This window comes from Protopterus annectens, chromosome 2.part1 (genome assembly GCF_019279795.1).
Source record: "Protopterus annectens isolate FY-2018-M chromosome 2.part1, PAN1.0, whole genome shotgun sequence".
NCBI lineage: Eukaryota > Metazoa > Chordata > Ceratodontiformes > Protopteridae > Protopterus > Protopterus annectens.
Genome location: NC_056729.1, coordinates 1,988,122,626 through 1,988,139,253, shown reverse-complemented (window position 1 = coordinate 1,988,139,253; position 16,628 = coordinate 1,988,122,626).

Sequence of the window (16,628 nt, the reverse complement as noted above, 5' to 3'; positions counted from 1 at the left end):
ATAAATATTCGCCATATATGCTTGGGTACAAATACTATATAGTATTTTTGGTATGCTACTATGTTTGAAGAATAAAAGTGGTTTGAGTCATCCATGCTAAATTTTAGTCTGCTAGTACTTTGATTTTACTATTCAGTGCCCCTAAAACATTTACAATGATAGGTATTTCTGAGGAACCCATTAAAACTTTTGCAGAACTTTCAGATGCATCTCTTCTAATTTTAATAGGTAATGAATTCCAGGTTAATAGCATGATTTCCAAGAAGGCCTTTTCTGATGGATCAAAAGTGAACCTAGTGAGGCACAGTGTTACGCATGAGGAGCTTGTCTTAATAAATATGGCTTGGTGTTTAAATTCAAGCAAACTGACAGGAGATGGACAGCATTTCATGTTCAAAAGAAGATTGTAATGTTCAATGGGTAATAAATAATATGACATGAGTTACTGAGGGCAGATTGCAGGAGGTAGCTGTTATATACTGAATGTAGGGCTATTAGGGGAAGATCATATTCAACTTTTGTAATTAAGAGATTTAAACCCTTGTCCTTCATGTCTTCAAAAGTTAATAAAGCAATAATTGTAGGAGAGTTTAAGGTGTGTAATTACTCTGTCAATGGTAAGTTGATTATTGGTATTAAATGTAATTGTAGGGACTCTAGATATGAAGTTAATGTCAATCTATTTCCTGTTTCAAACGGCTGTAATAGTTAACTTTGGATTGTTTAAAAAGTTTCTGTTCAGTGTTAAAGAACATAGCTGCTGTTTTCTTTTAACAGAGTATAATCCTTTTGTTTACCAGCCTCTGGCCAAGTACTTAGAAATCTCTTTTCAGTAGGATGTCATCAGTATGCATTGTGAGTTGGGGATGTATGAAGTGTTATTACAGATCATTAATAAAAAATAAAACAGGCAAAAGTGTGGGCAACTAGGGCAAGGTGACCTAGTCCAAAGACCCTTTTCAGCCAAGACTCTTTGTCTGGCATGTACAAAAAAAACAGAAAAAACTATAATGAACACAAAAGCCAGAAGAATTTTCAAAACACTTGTTTTAGAATAAGAACATAAGATAAAGAATTTGGAAGAAGAGTACCAGCTGCCATCTGGAAGGATATTTCCATTAAGTAGTTTTAAAATCAAGTTACACATGTTTTCTTAAAAGCAGCTAAAGAATGACTTGAAGGCCCTTTTTATGTTGATAGATAATGGCTCCCGTTAGAAAGCTCTCATCCATATAAAGAAGGTCTATTAATGTGTAGAATGCTCTAAAGAAAATGTAACCCATTCTGTAGTCCATCTGAATGTGATAAAATAAGTCATGCATGTCCCAGTATTTCACTTTTGATCATTTCTCTATAAAATCTTACATCACATCACTATTCAGTAATTATATAAATGGTGGGTCTTTTTCTTCCATCTTCAACAGTTCTTCTAACAACTGTTGAAAAGTATTAGAAAGTAATACACATTGGTTATTTGTTTCTAACATTTTGCATCCAGGCCTTTCAGTTCAGTTTCAAACCCTGTTCCTCTTGGTCTTCTGAATGTTCTCTGCATTTTTCTGTATTGCATCTCTGTCCATTGGCTGTCTCTGCAGCCATGCTTGTAGTCAGTTTTTAATTAATCTTCTCTTCTGCTTTTTGTGTTACTAGGAGAACTCTGCAGATATTTTGCAATCTGCTCTGATGCCCATCATGATACTCCCCAAATGTTTGTTTTATTGTTTTACTGATATTATGATTGCATTACTCTGAATTGTGTTTATTTTCTGTGTCCCATCCCATTTTATTTTTATACATAATTTTTAAAACTAACACTGCACACATTTGGACTTTTTGTCCATATTTATGGAAATGCAGCAGTATGCAGTCTGTTGCTTAATTTTGTTTTATTGCTGTCAGTGTGCATAGATGGACCGATGCTCAGCAGAGCATACAGTTGGTATAAATTTAAGGATATTGTGTATGAAACACTGTTTGTCTGCTATAGCCAGGTGGAACCATATCATTTGCACGTTCATAGTTGCAGATTCTTCTCTCTATAGAGATGCTTCACAATGCTAGAGAGCATGTTGATGAATGTCACCTGAAATCCTTTGAAAGCTGCAATTCCATGGCACAGATTTATATGGTAAATGTTTGGTGCAATGTTTTGATGTATAAATACCTCCTAGTTTATTCCAATTTTCTCTAAGACAAATATATTCACTTTTTATTGTTTTTACTTGCAAAATAACAATGAAAAAATGAATAAGGAAGTAATTTTTGGGAAAATATAAAGTACAGATTACAGGCAAAAGTGAAGATGCACGTTATGTTTTATATTCTTTCATTTGGCGTGGCTGCAGCAAGTTGAGTAAAAACTTTCCTCCTATTTCTTCATTAGCCGAACTTGACCTCAGTACCAGTCTTTTCCGAGCCAAGACGTTGCAGCAATTTCTTTATTTGCCATAAGCTAGAAATCATGCCAGAGTACCTACCTTGTTTGGGAGTCTACTGTAAACAGTGTAATTTACTTTCTGAAAGTACTTTACTGGCGTTCTGGGTGCTCCATACACTCACATTATATAGAAGTAGTTGCTGATTAGTTGTTTGCTGAAATTTTGTTTAAATTGTTGCATTTTGACTGCCATTGCACTAAATTTAGCTTGGCTGCAATGAGCTTTATATCATGTATAGACAGGGCACAGTGTAGGAAAAAGGGGGTGGCTGCCCTGAATGCAGGATGTTAAGGATGCAATTAGCACCTACTAACTGGATACAAGTGCAGTACAGAGATTCATTATAAAAGCTACAGTTGATATTGTGACTTCTTTACTGAATGCCAACAGCTAGCTAGATAATGAACTCAGAGCAAGTAAATCAGTAGAAGAGACAATAAGAGGCAAAATGCACTTTTTCAATATAAGCACAAGAAAAGGCAAATAAATAATTCAAGATATCAACAGCAGCATAGAAAGGGAGAATCTTATTAAGCTCAATTTACAGTAGGGGTTAGCAGCTTATAATCACCAGGTTTGAAAAGTAGATCACCGAAAGGGAGGGTGGGTGAGGAAAAAACTAACAGGGAATCACCACCAGTGCCTTAGTTTATGCAGGCTTGAAATATTTTCAGAAAAAGAAAAACTCTAGAAATTCACTGTGTATTTAGGTATCAGGGGTGGCTCGTGCTATTGGGCTGCAGGACTGCAACCCCCCCCCCCCAAGCTGTACAAAAGAAAGAAAAAAATAAAAACAAAAGAAAAAATAAATAAAACAAAAGCAAGTCCTGGAACTCGCTCATGCGCACTTACGGCATTTCCCAAGTCCGGACTGCTGCTGAACCAGTCCGGGGAATGCGCACAGAATCTGGACTGCTGGTGAGACAGTCCGGATTAGGAAGACAGCCTGCAACACCAAAGATCCCAGAAGTCTATGCAGTTACAACTGCATAGACCAGAAGAGGATAGGGCTGCAATGTCTGCAGGCTGGGTAGGAGCTTGCTCCTCTCGTGGTGCTGGTAGCTCTCATGGGCTTTCTAATGCTGTTGCAGGAATCATGTGCTGATGGATGACTTATGCTGTTGCAGGAATTGTGTGTGCTTACAAAACAGGAATTGTGTTCGGACGGACTTGAAGCAGTCAGGTAGGATACTTACAACAAGGTGTGTGTGTGTGTGTGTGTGTGTGTGTGTGTGTGTGTGTGTGTGTGTGTGTGTGTGTGTGTGTGTGTGTGTGTGTGTGTGTGTGTGTGTGTGTGTGTGTGTGTGTGTGTGTGTGCGTGTGTGTGTGTCTGTGTGTGTCTGTGTTTATGTGTGTGCGTACGTGTGTGTAATGAAAGACTGATGTTCTGTAGAAGATTAGTTATGGCCAGTAATTGCTGTGATACAGAATACAGTAAAGCAATTATCTGACAAATGAAAGAATACATGAACAAAATACAAAACATTTTATTTAATTAAAATGTTTCATTTTAATTATTTCTGTTCTGCTATGTTTGTCTCAAGGTTGGCAGTTTGACTAGTGACAGTAGAGTTTTCAGCTGTTGGCAAAATGTTGACAGTAGTTTAAATTGATTTCTAATATTGCCTATTTACATGTTAGTGTCTACTCGTTGGCAGTGAGTTCACAGTTAACACCTGCTACAAAGCCACTAACTAGTAAGAAGTTGTCTTCCCATTGTACATAAAAAAATAAAGCTTTCTTGTACATATTCTAAACAGAAAAAAAATCACTGCAGATCTTTGGAACTAAGAGAAGATTATAAATGTGTAGTAGCTGTAGTATGTCCATCTGTTGTGTATTCTCACCAAATCACACTGTATTGAAGCTTATAGTTTTGTAGCATCAGCCTCAGACTACTGATTCCAAGTTTGTCATTGTTTTTTATATTCTCAGAGTATCAGTCAGTTTTCATAGAATTTTCTTCCTGCATTCCACATTCATAACTACATTATATGGTACCTTCATAAAAGCAACAAAATGGTTATTCTATATAAGAGTTATTGCTACACCTTGCAAGGAATGACTTCAATGTATTACTCAGTGACACAGTAATCATCTGTTCCTTTAAAGCTAAAGTTCTGTGGTTCATGTACTTATTTCATAAACAGATTGCCCTGTGTGCTAACCCATGCTTTTGTTAAAAATCATGTTTTCCTTGTGCAATAACTCTTAATGTAAAGTGAATATGACAACAGGTCAAAAGTTTAAGTACCAGAAAGGTATAGAGTGAGCATATTCACTATAGTTGATAATCTTGAACAGATACAATCTCATATTTGAGCTCATAATCTGTGGGCTTTTATTTATATCAGTCACTATCTGAACATCTTCCTGTAACTAAATGTCTTTCTGCACAAGGACAACACCTAATTCAGCTTTGAATTTTGAAATGTATGTCAACCAAATAATAGTGCAAATAAGAATATATATGTGACTTCACACAATTAATAGCCCATATGTTATTATGATGCATGGCATCCTTAATCCTAATTCAATACACGAACAAACTGCTCTGACTAGAGAAAAATAATTCACTCCACTGCAGTGCACTGTTATGATGAGTGTGCTCGCTATAGTGTCTTAATTTATTTTGGAAAGACTTGTGTAGCAGCATTCTCAACATTTGAACATACAACTAGGTAGTTGTACAACTAACCTAGTGTGAAGGATAGCTAAACAAGATAACCTGTAACACTGCCATATAATGCCTGCACTGATTCTAGATTGGAATTTAACATATAGATTTGGTAAATGCTTTCACAGTTGTCAGCAGTGCAGCCTAACATATGTTCAGACCTGAAATATTTTTGACATAATCGTCACAAATGACAGCAGCCTAACATATTGCACTGTGAAAACAGCCTTTCATTTGTTGCTGTATTTATCATAACAAAAGACAATACATGTAGTAAGCCACTTAAACAGGATCTGACTGGTCACAGGTAGGCTTTGTCCAATGTGAAGGGAATAAGAAGTTTATCAACCTTTCCATGCGTTTGATGCAAAGCAGATAACATCTAATATGTCAGTGTAAATCCTGGTATGTCTTTAACCTTTCTTCTCCTGCTTAAAAAAGAAAAGTAGTAGTTAAACAGAATGATTCAAGGAGACTGCAAATGCCATGTTAGGCAAATGGGATAAATTAAATATACCTGGTGGCTAGAGAGAACTCAGGAAATATCCCTGGTGGGGGACTCAAACCCTGTACCTTGGGAGCAAGGTAGCAAGAGTTTGAATTCCCTACCCACCACCACTTGTGAAATTTTTGCTGTGTTCTGTTCCTCATTAAATCTGTGGTTTTCTAGATTTTGAATTCACTAAATATTGACAGGCATTTGAATTTCAGACTTCATATTCTTCAGAAAGTACATGGTAACACAAAACCTTTTATTCTAGCAATTTTCTGTTTATAAGATCAATATTTGAAATTTGTCCCTATTTGGAGGGCTGTATTCCTACATTACTGGCTTTGTCCAGGTTTTTTATGCTAAGAGGTTGAGAGCTATGGTAAGAACTGAATTCACTAAATATGTTTGGGGGCTGTATTCCCCCATTATTGGCTTTGTCTAGGTGTTTTTGCTAAGAGGTTGAGAGCTATGGTGAGAACTGAATTCAATAAATGATAGCCATTTAAAAGTTTCAATCTACCTGTCTTTCACGAAACAGCTGATTTGGCATAGTGGTTTGTTCCTCTGAATGTAATACACAGGGTCTTAAGTTCAAGGCTTGGCAGTGAAATGCATGGTGAAAACACAGCATTTTATTCTAGCAACTTTCCAAGAATATACAAGCAATGTTTAAAATGTGTCCTTAGTTTTTGGGCTTTTGTCATCCCCCACAATAAATTTTGGCTTTTTCCAGATTTCTTGTGCTTCAAAGTTGAGAGATACAGTTGAGTGTCGAGTGGATTTTACAAGGAGCTGAGAGCTTGAAGAGAAGTTTAGTGCTACTCATGCTGAGTCTGCTTGCATTGTTAGTAGCACAACAGGTAGTATGCTTGCTTTTGATGCAGAAGGCCGTGGGTTCTACTCCCAGAGTATATAGATGTATTGCTGATACAGTACTGTGTTGTACTTTTAAAGGGGGTGGATGCTGCAGTCCTGTGAATGCTCACTTTGGTGGAGATACCTAGTAATGATGAGCCTGTTATCAGTTTGCCATCAATTCCCTATTGCAATATTACTAGCGTATCATTTTTTTAATGTAACATAGTCAATTTATTGCTCAAGGGCAACAGGCACTTTATTCATAGATGAAACAATGAAATATAAAGTTGTTTGTTAGCAGCAACCTCTTCATTAGTTACAGATCTCTTTAATGTGGAATTATTTATATGACTTTTACTTCTACAGAGATTGTGCATATTTACTGATACTGGTGGATTATAGAAGTTTGAGTAGACTTTTATGATGGAAATGTTCTGAGTTGGGCAGTTTTGTCATTACTGGTGCATGTATTTTGTTTCATTGTTTACTGGAAAAATGTTCAAAATGATAAATGTAAAATGCCTTTAAACAACTGTACTGTATTATACAATGCATATAATTTAATACAATCAGGAAGGTGTATCAAAGAACACGTGTATGTTTCCTGTGCAAGGGGCCTATGATTTGAAAACAGCCCAAAGTTAATCTTTATCTGCCACTGGCCAGATGTATTGTCTTTGAATGTGGGTTTCAATGCTGTTTCAATGAATGTGAGTTTCAAGGGCAGAGAAATTTTAATTCTAAGTCTATTTTCATTGTGAGACTGCATTGCTTTGTTTGGAAGATGTCTATTAGTGTTTGTGCTATACAATGTAAAATAAAACTTTTAAATGAAATCCAAATAATCATAGAGGTAAAGCAGTATACACATTACAGTGTTATGGTAAATGGGGTGAAATAGAAAAGTAATAGGACATTGGAATAGTTGCAGGGGGAGGCTGCATTCAACCATGATGTTGTGAGGGGGGAAGGGCAGCAAACACAGACAGCCCCGGCTGAACTATACCTCTTAACTGTCCAGATTTTTACAGAATGGATAGATTTTTGCTTCTTGTTTTTGGTTTGTTCCTCATAAAATTTGTGGTTTTCTGGCAAATCATTAAGGAATGAAGTCACTAAATAATGAAAGACATTGAGTCTTAGACTTCATACTTTTTAGAAAATGCATACTAAAGCAAGACTTGTTATTCTGTCAACTGTCTAAGTTTATACAAGAGCAATTTTAGTACTGTTTGTATGTTCCCCCAATATATTTGGCCTTGTCCAGATTTCCTGCATTAAGAGGGTGAGAGGTACATGCAAATAAATTGCTTTATAGAATTAGGCATATCCAAACCTCTCAGCTGTCCCCAGTTTTGGCTCAAAATGTTGCTCTCTCCCTAATAATCCCTCCACAAAATGGCAAATTTGGAAGAAAACATGGAGAGTTTACAATTAATAAATAATTGTAATGATCAGAATTGTAGATTACTTTTAATTTCAGAAATGCATGTAGATTCTATTGTTTTGTCAGCTGCTCAAGTTAACAGTACTAATATTAAAAAGGTGTCCGTTCCTTGACAGGTTCCCAGCTGTATTGTGTGGCTATTTTATATTTTTGCATCACATTTCTGGTCCATTTGTCATAAAATTGTTATTTTCTGGCAAATTAGTGGAAAATCATTAAAGACTGAAGTTAGAAAATAATGACAGAGATTTGAGTTTCAGATTTCATACCCTTCAGAAAATTCATACTAATGCAAGACCTACTATTCTGTAATCTTCCTATGTTTATAAGAGCAATATTTAAAAATTGTCCTTATTTTTAGGCCTTTGTCCCACTTTTGTTTATGGCTTTGTCCAGATTTCTTGCTCTGAGGCTGAGAGATATGACAAATGTGTTGGGACCATCACCATCAGCCAGAGACATTTCAAATTGTGACATACTAGTTGTAACCCACTCCCCCACGTAATGACTCTGGATGTGTCCAAGCAAGGCAAGGAGCAGCAGTGAAAGTGTGCAGAGTATCCCCCATCCAAGGTAGACACAAGTACTACAGTGGCTTTTCAGCTGTTCTTGGTTTTGCAGAATGGTCTGGTTTTCTGTCATATTTTTATACTGTTGATTTATGCTTCTTCTTATTCAGAAAATGCATGTTGTTGTAGAGCCTGTTGCTCTGTGTTTAACTAGCAATGCTTTAATGACCATCAGGTAAGCTTGCTGAGACTGTAAGATGCAAGTAAGCTTTAATAAGCATATTGTTAAAGAATTACCAGCACTGAAAGCCTTTTTGTTGCTGCCATGCAGAGAATATTTACATAACTAGATAGCATATAAGCCTTAGTTATTGAAACGCATATGACAGTATTTGTAATAAAGGACAAGATTACAGTATTTTCAGAAGCTCATTACATTTGTTGGAGACTTGCAGTCATCTTTGCAGGCTTTACCCATAAACTAAACAGAATGTCAGTCTATCATGTGTGGTCCATAACCTGTGCAGTAATCCTTTAAGCAATTTATCATGAGCTTGTTTCTTGTTTGCTGTTCATTTTTTACTTTGATCATGTTTTCCTCATGAAACAAGTAGATAGTTGTTGTCAAGCTCAGGCAGCAGGTCTTTTTTGGATAAGAAACATTTTTACAAGTGGGGATATCACAAAGATTGCTACTTTCAGCATGTTACTTGGTACTTTTATAAAGCTGAATATAAATTATAATTAGAACTGCAGTGCAAGGAGAAGTGGTTTGAGTTGAGTGCTGCTTGTTTTTTAATACTTGATTTTGACTGGCATTCCAGTAATGTATTTAAAAAGTAATTTATTTTTCATGCCTCATAACCTTTTTGTTTCTGTCTAGATATTAAGTAAGCTGTCATGCAGCCAATGCATTGAAATATTTTTTTTCTTCTACATTTCATTTTGTCTTGATTGGACTCTCATAATGATGGTTTGGCACCCAGGGCAGCATAGTTAATTAAAGTCCCAGTTTTTGTGGTTTTGAGCATAGCTCCACCCCTTTCTAGTTGGCCCCACCCATTCAGCTTTGTCATGCAGCCCCCTTTGATTTGAAGTCACCAGCCACCACTGAGTATCACTCAAGATTTAACTAATGAAAAAACGTGTGAAATGTGCAGCTTAGATAATTTGTCTATCTCTCACATAGAACAAAAACACCTGGCTGAGCAGATTTCTTAAAACAGAAAACAAATTGGAGCAGGTAAAACAGAAAGCAGCTCTATCACTCACAGAAAAAAAGATAGAGGTTTACTTTACTCACCCAGCAGAAGGTTTTCAGTAGAGCTTTTGTTTATGCAGGCTTGAAATCTTTTCAGGAAAAAAAGTACAAGATTTATTCTGAGTAGGACCTACTCAGACCTTGGAGAGGGAGCCAACATTTCAGCAAATAAATTTATTTCAAACTTGTCATCCTATTCCCCACTGGCTCCCTTCCCCCATGACAACCGAGATGTACCCCAAGGATTGCCTTTGAGTAATTCCTAAAATCTCTCTCACCAGTAAAATAAAACACAATCTCTGTTGGGACTGGCAATGTGCCTGGTTTTCACCTTGTGTACCACATAAACTTCACTTGAGACAGTTCAGCAAAAAATAACCATTTCCTTTATTGCACAGAAAGACGCATGTGAGAGACTAGGAATCAAGTTCCTGTCTCCTCAATCTACAGCAATTATACTATTCTGTATCTTTTTTCATTAAAAACAACATATTGGAGCAATCACAGAATAACCACTGACCAATTAAAATGAACCCTGCAGCATTAATTAATTTTGATAAGATGTCTTGAGTGCTTGTTTATGACATCTCATATTAGGCACAAGTTCCAAATTACTTGATAGAACTTTATACTCAGAATAAATCTTATACTTTTCTGATATGTTTCTGACCTTGTGAGCACCAGATACATACTGAAGAACATTCAACATTTTCATTCTGCTGAGAAATTAAATGACTGCACTAACATTTTCCCTTCTCTGTACTCCTCACCTTTTACTTTTCCCATCTAATGCAGTAAAGCATCATCCAAGCCATAATGTTTTTGTATGACTGGACAATGATTACAGGTTTTCAGATTTTATTTATTTATTTATTAATTTTATTTATTTATTTTATTTATTTATTTAACATCTGTTTACCAGGAAAGTCCAACTTGGAACAAAGCCAATTTTCAGTAGAGGCCTGGGGAGAAATGCTCCAGATACATGTTTTTGAAATGGCATGTCTTTTAATGGCATTTGATTACCAGAAAGATCCACTGGGCCAGTAAATGCCCATTTTCAGTGAAGGCCCAGGGAGAAAAGCTCCAAGATTAAAAAAAATCATACATTACAAATAGACATTTCAAGAAAAAGAGGGTTGACAAAATAACAAAAAATAAAATGAGATTTGCTACTAAAAACAATAATATAGAATAAAAAATATGAATTCTATAAGTATTATAAATTGTAAGTAAAGGAGAAGCTGACATTTCAAGAATAACTGCGGTTAAATACAGGCCAAAAGATCAATTGCCAGAGCTAGCCAGGTCTCATTTTTAATGTGAATTATAAATTGTAAGGTATAGGGTAACCATGCAGACCAAGAGATGAGTGTAGTGAGGAAGGTTATATTGTGTGTACAGCTGGATGGGTAGAGATGCTTTTTAAGATGGGCTGAAGGGGAAGTAGTAGTTGTTTTATATGATTCAGTAGGAAGATGAAGGATTGTTATGGGGACAAGATGGGTAGAAAGGAACAGAAGTATGTTAAGTAATATCGAGAGAAGGGGTTGAGCAGTTACAGATCCTGTTAAAGAGAAGATGGTTTTGAATTGCTGCTTTAAAATTGCTGAGGTTTTGTATTAGGCAGATGGTTTAATGTAGCAGGTTCCATATCTTAACTTTGATCCATGAGTATAGTAACTATACTATACTATACTTCACTTGCTAACAGACATTTTTCACATACTGTAAAAATGTATATTTTACATATATACAATCTTTTCTCATCTTTTAATGAAAATCATTTTTTAGCAAAGAATGTATCCTGTCTATCTGCAAAGTTAAGATTTTGACATGTAAACTTCTTTGGTTTATTATCATAAATCCTTCCAAAACTGGTCAGTCAAGCTGTTTATACATTTTGCATAAAACTAGAAAGAATGCAAGAATAACTGTAACCGGCATGATTTCTGTTCTGCAGCACAGCAGCCCTTATTTACAAATAACCTGTTGTGCTCTATAAACTGGAACTTTGCCTGCCCCAAGCATGACATCATTCAGGTCCATATGGGGAAAGTCCTTTAAAAGCAGCCTGTTCTAGATTACAAAAGTAAATCTGTGATGCCTGAGATTTGCTGACTGTATTTTTAAAGGTTACTTTTACAGGCTGAGTTTCTCTTCCTTTGAACATTTGTGATGGTAGAGGTGTCTGTATAATGAACATCTGGTCCTACATATCTCAGGTAACAACTATGTCCCCCACCACCATTTTTTGGAAGTCACCAGTAAGCTCTGTTGCCACAAATAAAGTATATTTTGTTACACAGTCCAATAGATGAGGTAGCCAGGAAAAAGGCACAGTTCATTAGTGTCATGTCCAGGGAGGGAGGGGGATAGAGCTAATAAAAGTCGGAATATTTTACTGAAATGATGTTGAGCATATTCTGCAATATTAATCAATGCCTTCTGTAAGATGCCTGTTTCCTAACTGATAAAAATTGCTGTCAGGTTGCCAGTAAGGGTTTACAGAGCAGTATAGTTTACTTTGCTGTAGGTTTTGGAATGGTTTGTATAAAGAGGGTAACTTTTTTTTTCTGGATACAGGAAACCATTTTTTTCTGAAGATGAATGAAAGGAATTGCCTGTCCTTGTTGCCTTTCTGGTGATTGGTATCTACAGTTCACAAGACTCTGGGTATTTTGGTCCTTTGTATAGGATGGCTGTCATGGCTACAACAGCAAGAAGTAATGGCAGACACTTTTAAAGCTTTGGTAGTAGGGATGCCAGTGTGTGTTGCAATTCTCTTGGTATAGATTTTTCTTATGTAGTAAATAGGGATCCATGTTGCTGAGCCAGCTCACTTTTGAGGATTAACAGGAAACAAGCCTTTCATCTGGTATGAGGCAAATACTGAGCTACGGTGCTGCAGTGGTTAGTGTTATCACCTCATAGCCAGACATTGTCTGCTGGCAGAATCCTCCCTGCGGTCAAGTGAGTTTTAAAGACATACAGGTAGGTGTCTGTGCTTTCTGTGAAGGCTGGGTGCCAGGCTGGCAACTTGACACTGTAAAACCTCCACTGCCAATCAATCTGTGGACCGGTGATCTGCTGTGGCGACCCCTAACTGGGAAAAGCTGAAAGACATTGCACTGTCAGGTAAATGCTGTACTGTAGATCCATTCACAAGGTTTGATGTTATGCCTGGAAGAGGGGTCAGGCTGCTGTTGAGCTGAGGCTATTTAGGAGTGAATCGGCTGCAGAACAAAAGCAAGTGTCTACAATACAGAAAAAAATGTTAGCAATAGTTTACTATCCCAGACAACAAACACAGTACTGAATAGTAGTATTCCTTTTTTTTTTTTTTTTGCACAACTGTTATACTGTATAGATAGTGAAATAGGTGCTTCTAACAAGATGCAGCACGGATCACCAAACGTTAGAATGAATAACGTTTCGACTAGAGTAATAGCATTTTACTTGCTTATATAGACTTTAACCTAGGTAGAAAAGATGTTTATGATTACTAATAAATTAAGTGAAAGTTTGACATTTAGGTAGATCACAGAAAACAAAAAGATTTCCATGACTTGTATAACATTTGACTGTGAAAATTATATTAAACGTATACCTGTCATGTGTTAATCATATGTTGGATAACTCCAGAAATGTAAGGGGCATATCAGTTAGTGTGGCAACTTCACACATGAACAAAAAATGTTTCTTTTTTCCAAAAGAGTGAAAATGATACAACCAAAACAATTGTGATAAAAATGAACATTGTGCTACTAGGTCATCACCTGGATGGCATCATAGTAAGTGCAGTGAATGGCAATAACAATCACATAGCCATCTTACCTTTTCGGAGTCACCAGCCTGTTTTTGTAAAGACAATGGGCAGGATTCACGAAACCTCCGTGTAAGAGTTAATATGTCTTACATGGAGGCTGCAGTTAAATGGTGTGATGTCAGCATGCCATGCATATTCATGAGGGCATGCTGAATCACACCCTAGGCTAACACGGTCCGTGTAGGAAAGTAGGGGGCGTGACCGCACGGCGAGTTCTGCAAAGGGACACGCCCCCAGAAGAGCCACAGTCCTGAAAGTAAACTCCCACGAGTGAGTCCGCGGAAATGTCAAGAAACACAACACCACACATGCCCCCACAGACTATAAACCCAACTGTAATGTAAAATGTAAAAATCAACAGTTTAATTTTTTTTTTATAATTTCAAAAATGTTTGCCCATAATTGCGCTCATTTGCGCGGGTGTGCCATTCGCTCAGCCACAGTTAGCAGTCATTGAAAAAGCATATAAGATCTAAATATGCAAATTAAGCCAAGTAGCAATAGCGTAGCTGTAGAGACGTTGGCCAAAGAGGAGGTAGTCACGGTTCGAGCCCCAACAACATCATTTGAAATAAGCACGAAACACTCCCCTGACATATATGTATATATATATATATATATATATATATATATATAAAACTATAATTTAAGTAAAATGTAATGAAATGGGCCATGTATTTTTGAAGAAATCTGACACAATAAAAAAAAAAATTTATAAGTGCACATAGCTGAGGAGCGCTCTAACAAGCTGAGCATGACTGCCCACAGGTGAGCAGTGGTTTAACAGGTGTAATATGAGTGCCCAGAATTGAGCAGTGCTTTAACCCTCTGAAACTGTGTGCCCGTAGCTGAGCAATGCTTCACACAGCATAATATGGGTGCTCATAGCCAAATAACACGTTAACCAGCGTAAGCCATTTGCGTGGAGCTGTGCAGCGCACCAACTGGCTTACCGGTGGGCAACGTTGAGCAAGTTGTATCAAAGCCGCCTTTACACAGACACACACCTCCTAGCCTGTCTAGACGGTAGTAAAATAAAAAAAAAAACAATGCCCAGGCTTGAACCCAGGATACTGTGCATCATAGTCAAAGTACTGAACCACTAAGCCAGTACTGAGAAATGCAGTATTAGCATATATATATAGGAATGAATGGAAATAGAAGCATGACAAAGCAGGTTTTTTTAAGCTGATACATTTCCAAAATGGCCAATCACAGATAAGTTCGGGAAAAACGGCATATATAAACCCCATAGGCGGGAATACACAGCATAACTGATTGTGGAACCTATTTGCAGTCAGGATGGCTGATGTAGGAGAGGGCAGTCGCTTCCGAGCACAGAGGTGGGGTGTTGAGGAGTCCAAATATATGGTTTGGCTCCTAGTCCACAATCATGAGGCTCAACTCATGCAGGGCCAGGTTCTCTGGGGTGCGTACAAAGCAGAGGCATGAAACCGGTTGGCACATGATCTCACCAGTGCCACAGATATACCAAGGACTGGTGAACAGGTCTGTCACCACCATGCGGACCTGAAGAGACAAAAGCAGGACCAACTAAACCATTGGATCCAGGAGGCCCGGCAAATGCCCAATGCCCCACTACTGAGTAAGTATCCATGTAATTAAGTATGTAAGAAATTATCCTAGCTGATATTATGGAGATGTATGTTCCAATATTACTTCATTTATATTACAGCTGCTGGTGTGTGTTCTGTGAATCAACAAGCCTATGATGATAGGCTGGTGCGGTTGTGCCACCAGGCAGGTTAGTAATTATTTTGCTGTAATTGTTATAGAATATAAGTGAGACAGCTTGTAAAAGAGTTCAGTGTTGTTGCATATTAATAAAGTTCAAATAATACTAGAAGAAAGATTCTGCTAGTACTGTATGATTAGATGATTGCAGCCTGTAATCCAGAAATAAAAATTAAACAAATCTGAAATAGAGATTTTCCACCTGTATTGTAATATCAGATAACTTGCTTCAGCCTGAAAATTACTGGTAAACAAGCTAAAGACAATAGACATGTGTCAAATACATCCCCTTTTAAAATCTGCCATATGAAACAAGTGAGTCTGTTGGAAAGGATTGTTGTAACCAAGTAAGAAATGTTAATAACGCCTAGAATTAAGTACCATCTTGAATTGTAAAAATAAAACAAGTGAGAGTGTGAGAAAGAGGTATGAATCGACCAAGAAAGTTGTAATAAGTCTTGAATAAAGTTATACTGCAGTCAGTACATAATGAAATGAATGAGACAGCCACAACCAAAGAGTGAAATGTTTGTAATAAAGTACTGGAGCTGGAATGTGTCTGTCCCACAATTTGGATATGTTGCTGTACCCTTGCAATATGGAGATAGTATGGTTGTATGAAATACTGAACATCCACAGTTGTCTAGAGCCATATAAATCAAATGTAGCAGGATGCTGTACCTGAACACAGCCAGATATGAACGTGTATGAATAAAAATGCAATGTATATTAATGTAGCAGTAACATTCCCATCACCAACATTCCTAAGGTTACATATAGGAAACTGTACTAAGACCTGTAGGGTATATATATCTGCAGCTACTAGAAATGTACAGCATATGTATAGGTAGTTGAAGTTGTTAATGAAATATTTCTTCACCCTACCCTATTTTCACAAATAATGCCATTCCACACCAAACTGGGTATGTGTATTCATAATTCATTCCCATGGGCATTTGTCCTGTTGGTTCATACATATTTGCATGTACGTTGATGCATGTGCCCTGTTAACATATCCAAACCTGATGGCCTGTTGCCATCAATCAACCCTGCATGCTGTTGGATTGTGTACTGTTGTTCAAAATATGCATGTGTTATGCTTGCTGTTCAATGTTTGGAATTCATGGGTGTTTGGTTAATGGGAATACTGATTCATGCTGTTACAACTAATTTTGAATGGTATTGTTTGTTACTAACCCAAAATGTCATAAAATATTGCTAAACATAGGACAACAGGGAAGGTGGGTTCCAGCGGACCTACCTCTCCCACCTCAGCTGGCGAGTGCACCTGGCACTAGTGCCCAGGCCGGAACCTCCTCCGGTGGCCCTGTGCTACCTTTGGGTGGAAGTGCTGCAAGGGA